Raw genomic sequence first — 17,133 nt, 5'->3', positions numbered from 1 at the left:
ACAAAATCAAAATGTAGAGTTTGACTCATTTGATATTAGCAAAGACTTGTGCATGTGTCTCATGTTGATTACATGACAAGATTAAATAAAAGGCTAATCCTTTCTAAGAAATTGAAATACAATAGTGAGACACACAGTTATTGATTATGTTAAAAACGATAATGTATGCATGATCAATTAGAGCTCATATACATTGATAATAAATCCAAATGTACACATTGACATATAAAAGGGTACCAGGAAATTTAATGTTAGAGCCAAGGCTATTGTTTCAAGAGATGAGGAGATTAACATAAGACCTGTTCTGAAATGAAATAAACAGAGGGAACCCTTTGGGTAAGACTTCACCCAGCTATTCTCCCTACCTATAAAAAGGAAAGACTTGAGGAATGTTTGCTTCCTATAAAGCAACAAGGAAGGGAAGGTTCTGCAAATGTGATTCCATGGTGCCAGGCTGACAGCTGCCAAGTGCACAGCTGAACTGCCTAGTGTTGTCCACATCATTCTGGCATTAGAATCATGAAGGGGTTAGAAGGAAAGGGCTTGTGGGATCTTCCTCTGCAATTAAGCTGAGCCACTGAGGCCAAGTGAGTAGCAAGAGAAATCCTTTCACTGTAAAAGTTAAGCCTGGATTATGGTGGAGGTCCCAAGATATTAGAGAAACCACAGGACCTATAGTCAGGGAGTGAGATCAATCCAAGATGGAGAAGTATGGTGTAGTCAGCAAAGCCAGAAGGATAGAGCCATCTAAGCTCTATGATGTACTACCTGAATCTACAGGATTTGGAGACTGCTATGCTGTCCTCATTTTTACTTTGGTACTGTGTTTCATCGCGATGTCCCTTTCTCCCCAACCTCAGAACGCTACCTTACTTGAAATCATTTCTTTGCAGAGGTAGTTCACTGAGTCATAATGCATGAGAATGAACTCTCCATATGATAACTGATGTGATAAGAGGACTAAGACAAAAAGAAGACAACACAAGCGTGACAGCAGAGACTGGAGTGACTAAGCACAGAATAGGAAATGCTAAGTGCAGCATGCAACTGTGCATGGTCATTAGGAAGACAAAGACTGTCTCCTTTTAAACTTCCAGAAGGAACCCATCTAGCTAACTGCAACGTTGAAAAACTAGACAAGCTCAGAGGCATACATCTGTGACTCCAGCACCTAGAAGGTTATGTCAACTTCAAGGTCACACTGGGACACAGTAATTCTCACATTCAACAAACTAATTAATTAATTAATATACTTTTCTGAACTTTCAGGGTCCTTATTCATGAGAAAGTAAATTTCTTTATTTTAAGCTACTTGATTTTGTCCATTGTTATGGCTGCCCTCTGGGACCAACACAGATCATTAACAACTATTTACATAGTATTTATATTGAGTTAGATATTATAATTAACCTGGAGATTAAGGTGTTCCAGAGAAATGAACTGGCCATTTGTAACTACTATAGCATTTTAAGCAAAAGACTTGAGAAGCAAAGAATTTTTATATTCATGAAGCTCATATATTCATGAAACTATCATCCCTCACATCCAAGAAACAAATATATTAACTTAATTAAGAAGTAGATCTCCTGAGATATGTCCAGCACATTTTTCAATAAAACTTCAAAATAGTGCTGAGGGAAATATACATTTTTATAATCAAAAAATATAATCTAATTTTTTTACTCAAGAACTCACAATTAGAAACAGGAGCTAATGTAAATTACAAATTGGGCATAGAGGTAATAAAAATAACAAGTAATTTATATATGTTTGGAGAAGAATAAAAAATGATACAGCATTTTCTTAACTTAATCTAGGTAATACATTTTGAAATATAAGATTCATAGTTGAGAAGCATAGGCGATTCATATATAAAAGAATATTTTGTATCTCCCTGATTTCTTATTGCTGAAGAGGAACTGACAGAGTAAATTGTGCCAAAATACATTTATTGTATGATAAAGTAAATATGTATATCAGAAGCAATAATTCGGTTGATTTCCATGGAAAGACAGAGCATTATAAAAGTTTGTTTTACAACAAATGAAATCTTAAATCTTTTAGGACATAAAAGGGAATATATACAAAATGCTACTTAGTAGAGGAAATCACTTGTGTGAAGTACTGCAGTGAGAATTTCACCAACAGGAAGACAGAAAAATAACTGATTTCTTTTACTTACAAAGCATGTGTATAAGAAAGACAAAACAGCATGACTGAGAAACAGACAAGTTGAATAATTACAAATGTACAACACAGTTTATGAAAATGTCTTGCCATGACTTAAGAGTTGTAAAGTAAAATGTTTTTCTTTTCATTTCCTAAATATGGACACATATAAATGTTTGGTAATGGTCAAAATCTGTGAAAAACTGAAGGAATACACAATTTCAAATATATGCTGCCAACTATCTGGAGGAAATTAGCACTATCTATAAAAATCAAAGTATGTGTGCTAATTTACAATGGACAAATTACTAAAAAATGTTTTACTAGTGTTTACAAAGACTGTTGATGTTACAAAGACTGTTTGGTATCACCACCAAACACATTATTCTTACTAATGTCAATTGGTGAATGTCTTGGTGCGAATGAAGTAAAAGATAAAAGTGTAAAATAAGGGCCCATGAACACATCATTGTAATTAACTAAAAACTTTACACCTCAGTTGGACACTAACAGGAAACATATAAAAAGACAGTTACAAATTGTTGCTTACAGTAACAAAAAAGGCACACACCACATACATGTCACAATAGAGTACTTATGAACTAACAATCATCTTGCCTGTGTAAGAGGTCATTGTGAAGGCATGGAAAAGAATCTCTCTCTCTCTCTCTCTCTCTCTCTCTCTCTCTCTCTCTCTCTCTCTCTCTCACACACACACACACACACACACACACACACACACACAAACACACACACATTTACATAAAATAATAAAAACAATTTGCAATTAAATTAAAAAAGAAATTTAGCATTGTACCATTACAATTTTTATGTGCATAAAAGTCACCTTTGGAGGCATGTTTTTAACATATACATAACAAAGTTATTTTGGTAAGGGTTAGGATTAGAAAAGCTTTTCATTAGTCATTATATATTTCAGAAATGACTGAACTCATAAATAATTCCAAATACAGCAATTAAGAGAATATTTTAAAGTTTTTCTTTATACACACACAGTTATCATTAAATGATAAAATGATCATGAAATAAATGCTCAAAGAAAGCATAAAATTTGTTTTTCTGAAGCCACAAGTCATGGAGAAATCTTTTAGTGACTTGAGGAAGAGTGTACACTCAAATTTATTATAAGAGAATGTTTTACATTTTTAATTTCCCCCAGAAGCTGTCATGAAGTGTCCCATTTCCTGAAGTCTAAGTTGGCATCTGAAATTATGCTTTGTAAACCATCGCTGTAGCGAACAACAGCAGGAGCCGGGGACGTGCTGGATGAAGCAAGCACTCAGTCTAGCGCAGAAGCCTCTATAACGAGTTGGACCATTTAACTTTTCCAAGTGTGGATGATGCTTTATTTATTTATTTGCTAAAGTCTTATGCTATTGACAATCTGCACCATTTGGATATAGAAATCTCCACAATAAAATATTTTATCAGTAAATAAAAGAGAAGGCTAAAAGAAAAGAACATAATCACATGGCTTACTTAGTTTTCATTTGTCAAAGGGTTTAGAAAATGGCCAATCTTGCTTTTACCAATTAATCAAAATACACACAAAAAATGTGTCTACCAGGATTCTTCATCAAGATCCTAGACATTGCCCCCATTTAAATTTTTCCCCTAATGAGATGTTTGAGATTCTCACTGTTTCTTCTCTGTAGTTCACAGAGGGTAGATGTTGTCTGCATTATTCATTATTGAAATGCTGGTGTCTCTTGGTTAGACTCTACAGTCAAAACACTTCCCCTCACTAACCCTGTGTCTCCCATAGACATCATGAATTATGGAGTGTGCAAATCTCTCCATTATAACATCAGCAAATCTGGCAAGCTAGCCTGCTATTTTTATTAAATGCTGCTCATCCTCCACGTGGGCTTCTGATTTTAAGTTAATTATAAAACAGAGATGAACACATATTCAATTGGTAAAGTATCTTTCCAATTAAAAATAGTGTAGGAGACCACACCATATAAAATGATTTCTGCATGGTTCCACACATCAAGATCCAATCCTCTACTCCAAATTATGTAAAATGACACAAACTGCTGAACAGCTGAAGTATTTTATTCAGGTAAAGTCAGACTGGGAAAAAAATAAGTATTATGTTCTCTTTTTTGTCTTTTTTGATTTGTTAGCAGGTGTTCACTTATATACAGGTGTGCATGTGTGGTCAAGTGGGTGCAGGTGTGCATGTGTGTACAAATGTGGATATATGTGGAGGTGTACATATATGTGCAGGTGTGGAGATGTGTGCAGGTGTACGTGTATATAGGTAAATGTTCACTTACCAGTCTTGTTCATCAGGCACCATCCACCTTGTGTTTCAGACATTTCTTTTCTTTCTTTCACTGGCCAATATCTCACCAATTTTGCTAGGGGAGCTGCCCAAGCAGACCCAGAGATCTGCCTATCTCCACCTCTCCAGTTCTGCAATTAGACACACACACCAATATAAGATTTGATTTTCTTTTTTGTTTCTTTTTTCTTTTTCTTTTGCTTAATGCTTAACCTACAAATAAAATCTAAGTTCTTGCAATGCATTGCCTATACCCATACATTATTTTTTATAAATAGGTTTATAATACTTCAACAGTCTTAAATAAATCATCCTTATATAGACTTAGCAGGATATATTTTGGGAATATATATATATATATATATATATATATATATATATATATATATATATATGAAATAAAAAAGAGGCCATGAACTCATGGACTTGAAAGAAAACAAAGATGGCATATGGGAATGTTTAGAAAGAGGAAAGAGAAAGAAGGAATGTTATAATTATATTATAATCTCAAAGATTAAACAGTTCAGTTGCTATATTTGCTAAATAGTTTATTAAGAAAAAGTCCATGTGAACTTATTTTAATAAAAAATTGTAATGCTTTCATTCAACAGCAAATGTAGCAATTCCTTAACTCAAAGGTTTCCTTTTTTTGATCTTTTATTTATTTTATTTTATTTTACAGTGTAATTTAGTTCTACATATCAGCCACGGATTCCCTTGTTCTCCCCCCTCCGCGCCCCCTTTTCCCCCCAGCCCACCCCCCATTCCCACCTCCTCCAGGACAAAGACTCCCCCGAGGAAAAGTTTCCTTTTAAGTTGCTCACAGCCTCTGAGCTAACTGCCTTTTTTTCAAATAACATTTTGATTTTTACAGATGGTCTTTGTTAAGTTAAATTTGCCTCCTTTTCTTCTCCATGGATTTTTTGACAAAGAAATGTGGATTACTATAATCATGCAGTGATCATTGAAGTCACTCTTTCTAAACTTCCTGGCATTCCTGTTTACATAATTAGTTTATTAACTGTTGGGTGATGAAAAAGAAAAATCATGCTATTTTTGCTAAAATTACAATGGAAAATTAGATCTTTTTTTCTTTATTCTATTCTTCATTTGCCAGCTTCAAGTTGTCAATATTTAAAAAAATACTCTATTTTCCTTCTGGACCAGAGGTGAGTACCCGGGTCCAACCCGGACCCCAGCTCCCAGCCTGCCCCTGACGCCTTCCCTTCTGGACCAGAGGTGAGTGCCTGGGTCCAGCCCGGACCCCATCCCTGGCTACCAGCCACCCCGGGAGGACCTGCCCAACTTGGCACCAGGTTCTGGCCACGGGGCAGTTCCCCTTCAAGCCCCACCGGGAGGGATCCCCTTTTCCAAGCCCCCGGCAGCCCCTGCAGTCTCCGCGCCCTGCCCCCACGCCCATCTGCCCAAGACCCCAGCCACTTCCTGAGACTTAGAGACCGGCCCCCAGCTCCCAGCCTGTCCCCGACTGCCATTCTGGACCAGAGCTTGCCCCTGACTTCCCTTCTGGACCAAAGAGTTGGACAAGAGAACTCCCTTTTGGACAAGAAAGAGAGTCTTCCTGAGTCTGTCAGCTCTTGTGAAACAAGTACACTATAAGACCAAGAAGGAACCACAAGGAGATGGGCAGACGTCAAAGCAGAAGTACATACAGCAAAATGAAGAGCAATACAGCATCACCAGAACCTAGCTCGCCTCCAACATCTAGACCTGAACACCAAAAATTGGAAGAAGCAGAAGAAAGTAGCCTTATGAGTAAGGCTAGTCTACAAAGTGTTTTTAAAATTACTCCAGGATTTATCCTTTACTTAAACTTAGTGATGAGGAGGATCAGAATTTGTTTTAATCCTTTTATAGGCAAGGAATATGGAAATCTGACAGATTGAAGAACATGCCAGAAATATCACATTATAAAGTTTAAGCATCATATCTAATAAAACATGCCAATATTAATTGCTTAACCCAAGAAAAATCCATTGCTTGCTTCTTTTCGGGTATGCCTCAGTTTCCCTGATACTAAGGGCCCAGCTCTCAAAGTATCAGGTTGACTTATACTTCATCCTCACTTTTATGTGACTTCTGTTGTCATTTTACCGTTCACCACTAAAGAAGGGGATTATATTGTATGGAAGTCTTTAGTAATCAAAGCTGAGAATAGTCACATGCTTGTTGTATATCCTGTGGGCCAGAACACAGAATGTGGCCAGTGACTAAATTGCACTAAAAAAAGGAGCTGGGGATAGAGGGTTTATTATTATTATTATTATTATTATTATTATTATTATTATTATTATTCGTGGCTGTGTACTGAAAAAAAATCCTAAAATCTTAATGCTCCAAGGATAGATTAATCACTCTTTTGAGTAACTCAAAAGTCATCTGGATGTGGCTGGATCATTTTTAAGGTGGCTTTTCTTATGGCTACAGTTTAATGTTGGCTGGTTCAGTAATACAAACAGCCTACCCAAAGGCCTTCAAATTTAAGGAGAGTCCCTTATTTAAGTGAAAATTGCACTGCTTGTTGGTATAGTAATACCTAGGACTTGTGGAGACAGCATCTGCAAATAGGCTTATAAGGTGGAAGTTGTGCATATGGTAGGTGAGCTATTGAATGAATTCCGAGAGAAAACATCCTGAGAGACATGAAGCAGATGCTGTCTACTCAGGGTTGGTATCAGGAACAGGGGCCAGCTCTGCCATATCACATTGATGACATCTCCTCAAAACTATAGAAATGGGCACTGTCTTTTGTATGGTCATGTTCGTTGAATGTGAGTTGAGTAGATGAACAGCAATGCTACAACCACCCAACCACACTGGGAAAGGGGAAATGCATGCTGTGCATGTGCTTCAGTAAGGAAACAAAACAGACTGGTGAATAACTGGCCTGTTTCTGCCACATTCTATTAACATGATACACACCCAGGAAATAACCTCCATGATCATGATTACCCTGCAGAATAATGAAATAATCAAATTGGAATGAACTCAAATGATTAGTTTTTCAGCCATTCTGCTCAACCAGGGGCCACTGAGTAATGACATTAAGCTAATCGCTCTTTACCCTGAATTATTTACCATTCCTTTAACACAGACTGCTCCTCCACACAAACACAATAGCAACCTAAGTTAAGCATCTCTCCTCTTTAGCAAAATTTGTTTTCTGATCAGAAAGGGATTATTTTCCAATGGAAATGAAATTGCCTTTTCTTTTTAAAAACTCCTATTAGCATCTACAAGTACAGGTTTTACATAACAAAAATAAATAGTGCATCTGGTGAAGAGATCAAATCAGAACACAATAAATGAAGCAATCTTCTCAGTACAACATAAGACAAAGAGGTCCTAGCATTACTGCATTTCCCAGGTACTGGAATATGTATGAAGGCTGTTACTATCCCAGTTGGGAAGACCATATTGTAGGTGAGGGCACAGTTCCGAACATGTCTGAGTATGCAGCATATGGTTTCTTCCTGTTATAGCTAGACTATCTTTGAGAGTCAAAGAATGAAAAGCAGCATTGCTGTGGCCTTGAACCAGCTCAGTGATACATTTCTTGCTTCCTTAAAGTTCTGGACTGTCTGAGTTGAGTTTGTGATCATCATGATAATTGTTTTCAGGAGCTTAACAAACAATTCCCATTATCTCAGTGACTTATGGCCTCAAAATTTATTTCTTGCTGGGATTAAAGGCGTGCGCCACCAGCACTCGGGAGGCAGAGCCAGGCGGATCTCTGTGAGTTCGAGGCCAGCCTAGTCTACAAAGCGAGCTCCAAGAAAAGTGCAAAGCTACACAGAGAAACCCTGTCTCGAAAAACCAAAAAAAAAAAAAAAATTTCTTGCTCATATTGTTTGATAAAACATCTCCTCTACCCTCTTGGTTACACAGATTGCCTAAAAACATTTTCTTTCAACACATAGCTTTCCTAGTGATGATTGAATAGGGGAAAGAGGAATGTCAAAAATGTGCCACAAGCCAAATGAGGTACATAGTTTCCACTCCTGTTTTCATTGGCCATAAGTAAACCACATGAACCAAACTCAACTACTAAGTACAATGGGATGGTTTTAATATCTGCTGACCACTAAAGTTTATTCCATACAAAGTCCTTGTATATGTTTTTTCTATGACACACTAGTCAATAGTCTCATTGAAGTAAGATGTTGAGACTGCCTCTTATTAGGATCCTCTTGCCTCTGAGTCAATACTCAGAAAAAAAGGATGTGTTGTTCTAATATAAGGACAATATATCCTGTTTACCAAGGATGGTTTTTTTAATGGCAGTAGAAGAACTAAGTCAGATACTCTAGAAATGTATCTTAGTGCTACCATATCCAGAGGTAGAGGGGAGGTAAGGATTCAAAATGCAGTGAGGAGTGATCACAGTTATTATCTATTGTTATCATCACCTGGTCTGAGGTACACGAGTCAGCTGTGATGAAAACTGATAGAACTAAATTTAACTAAATAAAATTGGAATCAAGTTTTCTGGAAGGGTTCAGATATACAAATATACTGCAAACATTTTTGAGTGTTGCCCAAAGAGGCAGTTTGAAACACAGTGGAATCTATAATGTTCATCACCTACCTCAAGAGAGGAAAGCCTATACCAGGTTCTTGCTTAAATCACATTGACTGAAAATCTGCAGGTCAGAACAGATTATATACCAACTCATGATAACTGTTCACAAGGAAATAGGCCATTGTTTCACTGAGATGAGTTACAAAATTACAAGATGAAGGACATGAACAAGCAGTTTTGAAAAAGAAAATTATACATTGGTAGAAATGATACACTCAAGAAATGCTACTACATAATACTATTACCACAAATAATGAAACTCAGATGTTAATGAAGAGTGATGACACTTAGTTCAGAGTGAAAAAGCAGAGAGGGTTTGAAGTGAAATTGAACAGACATAAAATGATTGGATTCATGGTAACTCACTAGTTTCCAGTACTGGCAGCTTTCAAGTTTGCTCACTTCACCTGCAATTCTAACTCCATTGTTGGCACTAGGAAGGTGGACGGAGCATAATCAATCATGACAAGATAAAAGTCATGTCAATAAAATTTTATCTGTTTCCTCACCATGCCAGGGCAAATGCTAGCCTTTGTTTCTCATGTTTACAGACTGCTGTGGTTGGTGCATTCTTTGAAAAACACATGTTGACACTACTTGAAACTCTGCTGTAACTGGGAGCATGAAGGGTCATACAAAGGTATGACCAAGTGCTCCTGACGGAGTAATTTTATTATGACAGGAGCTGCTCATTATTATAAAGACAGACCTATTTCTAGTCATTCTGAGGGCTTCAAATTCCAAGAACATCTGATCAGTGCTGCTAGGCTGAATTCAGAATGGCAGGGGCCATCGTATGCTGAAAGAGCAGTCAAAACACAGAGAAAAGAACACGAGGAAGCATGTTCGCGAATGAGGGCAGGTGTAAAGCAGTCCCTGCAACTCTGATTAGCTCCTAAAGAGATGAAAGATGTTCTGCTTTTATGAATCAGAATTAAAGGTTTGTGAGTGTTTAGTATCCCCTCAGGTTCACGAGCAGCTGCTTCTGTCTCCTGTTCCTCCTGTTCCTGCTCCTCCTCCTTCTCTCCATCTTCCTAGTCCTCCTTCTCCTCCTCCTTTGTACTTTCTTCATTCTGAGAATACTTCAGTCATTATAAAGATGTCCTTCAGCTTTTCCCCTTTCCTCTTCTGTGTTCTGGAAATATGTTCAGTTGGTGTGATAGAAATTCCATAAAGCTAAAGTGGACACAATAAGAAAGAAGAGAAAGAACAAGTGATGAAGACTTCCCAAATGAGGTTAATGAAGGCTAATACTGATGCTAAACTTCATATTCTGTAGATCAATTTTTATACTCACATTGAAGGTACTAAGGCATTTGATGTAGAAAACACACTTGACTAAAGCTAAGATTATTGAAAAGAAATATAAATTCTGTTTACTGAAGATATTAAATTGTCAACATTAGACAATCTTTCCAATATTTGATTCAGAGAACAAAAGCATGGCTATACTCAAGTTTTTCTTCTCTGAGAACACACATAGACTCACTGGGTTCTTCTTTTGAGGAATTCCTCTGCTCCCCTCTAGATTTTCTTGAGTAGATATAAACTAAGAGAAAGCACAGGAATGCCACTGAATTAAAGCTCTAACTTCTGTTCTCCTAGTTCAAAAGTAAGATTTTATCACAGGGGTGGAAAATGGTCAGATACCTCCACAACCTCATAGAATAGAGATGAGCCCCTGAAACTGAATCCATGACTAGTTCTATTTTATAAGGAATATTAACATATATTCACAACTGAACTCAATAGGGTCTTATACTTATTTGCATTCTGGGGAATGGCCAAATAGCTTTCTTCCTGATGATCATAATATAAGAAAATCCACTGAAAAGAATAGAAAAACAAAATGCATATCTTCTAAAATAAGGGTTTTTTTGGTGTGTGTGGCATGACAGCACTCAAATATTTTTATTAAAAAGGAAAACCATGTAAAATTGTGTGTGGATATAGTTTGGATGTTAACTCTTACTAAGAAGTCTAACAACAAGAAGTATTCTAGGCTTAATTAAATATTATTTGTATTTATATGGGCAATTACTTAAAGTCTTTTCCATTCACAGTCTCGGTGATTGGACTATAAATACACCAGCCACAACTTAGTGCCTCTCCTCATTCTCAGGAAGTCAACATGTAGATAGTGGTCTGTTTGGAAAATAAAAATCCTAGGCTGGTTTTGAACACATTAATATAACGGTGTAGTTCTAGCCATCAATGCCGTTCCAACAAAAGACATGAAATTATAATATTTTATTTACTATATATAATTAAGAAAAAGTAATACCTAATATAATGTATGAATTTAGACTCTTGGTTTTAAGATCTTTTCCTACAGACTATAGACCTTCTTTGGTTGAATCTATTAAATATCATTAAAATTTGAAATGAATAATTTTTATATTTATGAGATTTTTTCTAAAGAATGTATCATTTGTTACCCTATCATTCAATCTGATTCCTCCCTGTGTTTTTAAACAGAACCAGATCATAAATTCTATAATATAAGTATATATTTATATATTCCTTTCTAAGGTATATTCTAAAATATTAGTGCATATTATTATCACAGACTCTAAAATATAATATAATTATTTGAAAAGAAACCATTACTAAGGAGAAGGTAAAATGTTAAACAGTAAACAAAAAATGTTATGCCGGGCGGTGGTGGCGCACGCCTTTAATCCCAGCACTCGAGAGGCAGAGCCAGGCGGATCTCTGTGAGTTCGAGGCCAGCCTGGGCTACCAAGTGAGCTCCAGGAAAGGCGCAAAGCTACACAGAGAAACCCTGTCTCGAAAAACCAAAAAAAAAAATGTTATGAGCAAAATTGCATGTATTTTCAATATGGAAGTGAGGTGAGGACACCTCTAAAACAGTTTTGAAGTCTTAAAATGGGTTTTGTATTTTAAAATATAACCTCTAGTAGTATTTGTTAAAATCACTTTAGAACCGTCAATTGTGCTTTCATTTTACATATGACTGGTTATGATTACTTATGTGTAGGTCATAAAAACCCAGTGTGTTTTCCAAACAGTCAAATTGCTTGTCAGCTGCTAAAAGGGCAGAATTAATGAGAAACTTATTTTATAGTCTAAAGATTAGCAGCCAAGGTCTGTTTTAACAAGTCCCTGGAAACATACATATAGAGGAATTTTTTGTGGTCAGACTGATACACAGGTTTTTTTCTCATAATAAAATTCTTCTAGTTGAGGTGAGAAGTCAAACACACACACACACACACACACACACACACACACACACACACACACACACACAAAGGACATAGTGATGTTTTTACACATCCTTGATTGCTACTAAAAGAGCCAGGGGGAAATGTTCTACATCCTATTTTGGCAGAACGTCAGATGTTCAACAGAGTCCATGTCCTTTTTGTCCTAGATTAATGCTGGATTCCATTTCTCAGTTGCCCTTGCATGTAGATGTGATCATATGAATTCATTCTGCTAAGGAAGTGTGGGAAATAATCTACCAACTAATTACAGGTAAGGCCATCTAAGTGTTTGCAATCATATTCTGTTTCCTTAAAATTCATCTTTTCAGTGCTTGCAAGAACTCAAAATACCTGGAGGAACCTGAAACAATAAATCAAGTGAACCTTAATCAATAATGTATAACAATTAGAAAATTATACAATGATAGTTGTAAAGATAGGATGACAAATTTCCATGCACTGAAAGATGATGAATGTGTTAATCATGATGAGAATAAGGACAACAGCACATGGAAACATAGAAGGAAAAAAGGGAAAATTATATGTGAGTCAAAATAGCAGCAAAAGGAAGGCTGCTATCCTCAGCACAGATAGAAATTCCTTGCAGTGCAGCACTTTATGGAATTCCTGGAGGACCTTTGGGACCACACCAGACACCAGCTCACAAATGTAACCCTAAATAACAAGCAGATATGTAACTTGCCTCTATGGGTGCCACTTGTGGAGGCTTATAACCCTACAGTGTGGGCTGGGGATTCAACAAGGCCTTGAAACTTCCTTCTCTTCAAAGATGGCATTCAACCTGTGTAGGAAGACAGTGCCAATGAAAATAGTATCTGGTTGACCATTGGGCTGATCATGGAAACCTTTTATCCACTTCGAGGGTAGTTATGTGGGGCTAAGCCCTGTCTTCTTTCATGAGGATAATGTCCCCATTTGTAATCTGACTGCCAGTGACTGAGCTGCTCCAGACTAAATCTGGGACTCTTTCTGGTTCCTGCTTGCTCTGCCTCCTAAAGTACAAATATTTGCATTGTAAAAAGAAATACTCAAAAATTTCTCTCATGAGTGAAATTCAGTGGAAATAACTTCCATTGGACCTCTTATACTCTTAAACGAGTGTTAACTCTAACTGAACGGCTTCCAAATGATTTATCCATTTAACATGATAGCTAGACAGGAAAGATGACTAGTAATTTAGCCAGTGGTCTAAGTGGATCCACAGGAAACTTATGAGGGAATAGTAAAAAAATAACTTCAATTGTTGCATTAATTTGAATGGGAATTTTTACAGCAGTATAACATAGCACTTAGTAGTAGTTTGGTATTCTAATATAGCTTTATGTATTTGCAGATGGATAAAAGTCAATTAGAAGTTGACAGGTGTTGGCATGCTTGAAAAGTTTTATTTAGACTTGACTGAATATACAATTCCAGATAAAATGTTTACAGAATATTATATGATAAAATTGGTAACAACAGTCATTTGAAAAACTTGCCAGCTAAAGGATCCAAGGGAAGTCCAAGGCACAAAGACATGTGATAGATTCTATTTTCTAATTGGCAGCTGAGAATGTATGTCAGGGCAGAGTGCCTTCCAAATGTACACTGTGATCTGTGTTCAATCCCCAGTACCAGGCAGATAGGTAGGTAGGTAACTAGATAACATACATAGATAGATTATAGATAATAGATAGACAGAAAGAAAGAAAGAAAGAAAGAAATTGGTGGGAGGGCAGGAGGGAGGATGCATGGGGATGTGGATGGATGGACAGACAGAGACAGATAAATAAACTTCATGTGTCAGCTGATTAAGGCACTTGCAATCAAGCAAGGCAGCTTGAGTTCTGTCCTTAAAACTCACGTAAGAGAAGAATTAGGCTGACATCCAGGAGTCGTCAGTCTTATCTCCTCTCATCTCACTGTGGCACATATACCATCATAATTTCCAGCATACAAATACAGAAATAAATGGGAGAAAAACTATTTGTGAAGCAAGTGGTAGGTTTGTGCCAGTACATTATTGTCCATTTACTCTTATAGCCACTGTAGCCTTGACATTTATTGCTACAGGCCACAGGAAAATATAAGAACTCAGCTAGTTATGCCAAAGCCACTACCTGAAGCAATCCAGGAATTCATTTAGAGGAAGCCAAATTCCAAGGAACTTTTTGTGTTATTTGGCTTGTTATATATCAGCTGTCTTCTGTTATGAAAATCATGTGTGCCTTCATAGTTTTCCCAATTGATTTTTCCCTAAGAAGGGCTAACAGTGTGGACTTATCACTCTCTGGACATATACATTCAAGGTATTTGGAGAACAGCCTCAGGAAAGGCTCCCTTCCCCCCCAGCCCATCCCCTTCTCCCCTTTCAGCACTGGAATCAGATATCTCTCTTAGCCACTTTCAAGGACTAACAGAAATAACAGTCCAGACCATCACATGCTAGTTTCCCAATTTAAGATAAATTCCACAAGGAGACACTACCTAGGTCAGGTGGACCTTAAGTAATAGCTTTATACAATTTAGCTCAGACCCTCCTTTACTCCCATTTTGGATTGTAAAAGAGAGCCTGGTGGTCACTACCTGAGGAAAGTTCTTACCTGCCTTAATGACCCCGCAGAATTCAAGCCTGGTTAATTTGCCTGGTGACCTTGCTTGGCCAGAGGATTGCTATTGCTTGGGTTTATAACTGGATTCCTGAGAGACTTAGAGAGAACTGAGTGAATAAAGAAACAGAGAAGAGAAAAAAGAATGGAAGAACTAGATGGGTAAGAACTGGAGAGGAACAAACAGATGGGGAAAAACTAGATTGAAGGGCTGGAAGATAAGAGCCAGATGGGGAAGTACTAGCTGGGTAAGAACGAGATGAAAAGGACCTAGATGAGGCAGAATTAAGACAAGAGAATTAAGAGAACTTAGAGGGAGCAGTAGATAAATATAGAGAGAAATCAGGAAAGAAAGGAGCTAGGCACCTGAACAGAACTGAAGCTGTGTAAATAGGATGTTATGTCAGATAAATTAAAGCAAGTGGACTATAGAGCTTGGTGTGCTAAAATTCTATTTTTTAAAAATGGTCCTCTCCATTTGTAGTTCTCTCTCCTGAGCCCCTGAGATATATAATGTTAAGGCTTGTCCCTCTAATATTATACAAGAATTTATTTTCACACATACAATGTGTGGAAGCATCACTATTTAGGTTGATACTGGATGTGAGATTCCATGAACTTAGTTCACATTCTATCCCTATTGCTAATTCATGCTCCCTCCTCCCCTTCCTACTGGTCTCCTTTCTCAGCTGGAATCTTTTCTCTTGTGCTTTCAGGTCCTATATACTTAAACTTAAGTTACATAGATGAGGAAAAACATATGATATTTTTCTTCCTAAGTTAAAATGATTATCTCATCTGTCCTGTTTATGTACCACATATATGCTAGTCATCTGTTGAAGACTATCTGGACTGTTTGCAATTGGGGATATTACAAATAAAGTGTCTATAGCCACTTCTTATGGGGTTGTGTGTAAACATAAGCTTTCGTTTCTCTGTGACAAACACATAAGTGTAGAATCACTAGGACATACTATAATTGAATGTTTAGCTTTCTAAGAAGTGCCTGTCAAATCATTTTCCAAAATAACTATAATTTTATACAACAATCACTGGTACATAAATGATACCACGTAACTGACTCTTAATTGGTATTTGCTATTGTTGGTATGGAGTGTTTTGTCAGGTAACTAAAACCGTCTCCTTGTAAGCTTAATTTGCATTGTCCCAACGTCTAAAACTGGTGAACAAAATTGCATGGACTTATTTGCATCTGTCTGTCACCACAACTCAAGTGTCAGTTCATGTGTTCTCTGCTTTATTTTTGGTTTGTTTAGTTTGTCCTGAGTCTCAAAGTTCTTTATATATTCTAGATATTATTCCTTATTCATATATTCATTTAAAACTATTCTCTGTTAACTTATTGCTTTTAGTCTATCTACTTCTCTAAAATTACAGTTGAGAAAAAAAATGAAGTTTGTCATTTTAATTTAACATAAAATTAGTCCATAGAAAATAGAGATGAAACATAGAGATCATTAGTTACTTTTCTCATTGCTGTGAGAATATAAATAGCAAAGACATTTTAAAATATGAAGGTTTATTTGGCTTACGATTTCAGAGCCAATGCCATTATAATTGTCAATGTGTAATAGGGCACGAGGCAAGTGTCACATCGTGTCCACAGTCAGGAAGTGGGTATTTACACTTGCAGTGCTGACTTTCTTTCTTTCATTAAGTTTAGAACCCTATGGGATGCTGTCACTCACATCCAGATTTGGTGATTCTCCCAGCCTTTCAGAAAACGTTTCTAGAAAGACTCCCAGAGGTGTGTTTCCATGGTGATTCTAACTTCCATGACACTTACAGTTGTAACATAAATCTTAAATGGTCTCACTAATAAAGACAAACCAGGAACCAAATATTGAGGTGAATTCTGAAAGATCAGAGAAGTAGAAAACACACACACACACACACACACACACACACACACACACACACACAGCTAACCTTACCTCATCAACTTCTCAGCTAATTCTGTTTCTTCAAACTGGAAGCCCCTGAGTCTTCACCTGAATGGATCTCAGCAGAAGAAGTCTAAAAGTTTAAAAGCCTCTAGTTCCTGGTCCTCATGCCTTATATACCTTTCTGCTTCCCGCCATCACTTCCTGGGATTAAAGTATGTATCTTTCTCAAGTAAGACATGAGATCTCAAGTGCTGGAATTAAAGGTATATGTCACTGTGCTTGGCTGTTTCCAGTATGCCCTTGAACT

This window comes from Peromyscus maniculatus, chromosome 6 (assembly GCF_049852395.1).
Source record: "Peromyscus maniculatus bairdii isolate BWxNUB_F1_BW_parent chromosome 6, HU_Pman_BW_mat_3.1, whole genome shotgun sequence".
NCBI lineage: Eukaryota > Metazoa > Chordata > Mammalia > Rodentia > Cricetidae > Peromyscus > Peromyscus maniculatus.
The sequence above is the reverse complement of the archived record's forward strand: the minus strand, read 5'-3'. Positions refer to the sequence as shown.